Genomic DNA, 1,413 nt, shown 5'->3' with positions numbered 1-1,413 from the left:
TTTATAGAGACAAGGTCTCCTCCCCTATGTTGCCCACGCTAGTTTCAAACTCCTGGGCTCAAGTAATCCTCCCACCTCAGCCTCCCAAAGTGCTGAGATTATAGGTGTGAGCCACCACGCTCGGCAGGCAAATCTTTAAATACCTAACCAGTAACACTAATGTTCAAGAGACCATGAGTACACATTAAAAAATCACATCTAGGGCTCATTTTGTTAGCAAAAGTATTAAACATTCAAACAATAAAGATTAGCATGGCCTCTGCGCCCAAGAACGACACGTAAATTCTTGAAGTGTTTCATTTTTTAAGTCACATCTACATAAACGAGAACATTCAACAGCTCAAAGACACCAGGCAACAACAATCCCTATTTGTTAGAAGTCCAACTAAATAAATCAGTACAGTTGTGACAAAAAGGAAAGGGTAACGAAAAAGAGAACAAGGAAGCCGAATGAAGGAGGCAGCAGGAAGGCAACTATGGGTAGAAGCAGTTCCCTTTAAACAACCCAAGCAAATTCTGCTTCTTTGGAACTTATTCCTATTTCCCTCTTGCACTCATTTTCCCTCTTGTATTGCTGCTTTAACTCTTGCCAACTGAACTTATCTGCTGCTTTGCATTTTAATTCTGTTTTTGGAGTCTTTTTTGTTTTGTTTTGTTTTGTTTTGAGACAGAGTTTCACTCTTGTTGCCCAGGATGGAATGCAATGGCACGATCTCGGCTCACTGCAACCTCCGCCTCCTGGGTTCAAGCAATTCTCCTGCCACAGCCTCCTGAGTAGCTGGGATTACAGGCATGCACCACAACGCCCGGCTAATATTTGTATTTTTAGTAGAGATGGGGTTTCTCCATGTTGGTCAGGCTGGTGTCTAATTCCTGACCTCAGATGATCCACCTGCCTCAGTCTCCCAAAGTGCTGGGATTACAAGCGTGAGCCACTGCACTCGGCTGCATTTTAATTCTAAGCATCTGCCACCCTCTACCCAAGTACAGACCACTTTAGTGTCTCTATCAAAGGGGAGAAATGTTGCCCTTTACAACCTTTGTGTTATTTTAATATGTTGTCTACTGACATTTTTGGTTGTTTCTAGGGTAAACCCGTAAAATAAACAATTACAGACAGAAAAAAAGCTGACCATAATTTTATACAAGTAAAAATGCCCTTAATTAATGCTCAGAGTAACAATTTGGGGAAAGTAAAAAAACAGTCATGTAAACTTCTAACTTTTTAGCTAGGACTCAAGACAGCAAACTGCCAAAGCTGCTATGGATTAGCGCTACGTACTAAAGCTAAAGCATTATCATTCCATCAAGGCCATACCAGAAACAAAGCACGCACCTGAAAAACCACTGTCTAAATACAAGGAATACACAAATATACAATGGTTTTTGTAAGGCATCAACACAAGCACACTG

At 41.1% G+C, this 1,413-nt stretch overlaps 1 pseudogene; it reads left to right on the top strand.

The window, feature by feature from the left end:
* Positions 1–208: 208 nt before the first annotated feature.
* Positions 209–306, top strand: LOC126960221 (uncharacterized; annotated as a pseudogene).
* The last annotated feature ends 1,107 nt before the right edge of the window (positions 307–1,413 follow it).

The sequence above is a fragment of the Macaca thibetana genome, chromosome 7, assembly GCF_024542745.1.
Source record: "Macaca thibetana thibetana isolate TM-01 chromosome 7, ASM2454274v1, whole genome shotgun sequence".
NCBI classification, from domain to species: Eukaryota; Metazoa; Chordata; class Mammalia; order Primates; family Cercopithecidae; genus Macaca; species Macaca thibetana.
The sequence above is the reverse complement of the archived record's forward strand: the minus strand, read 5'-3'. Positions and strand labels throughout refer to the sequence as shown.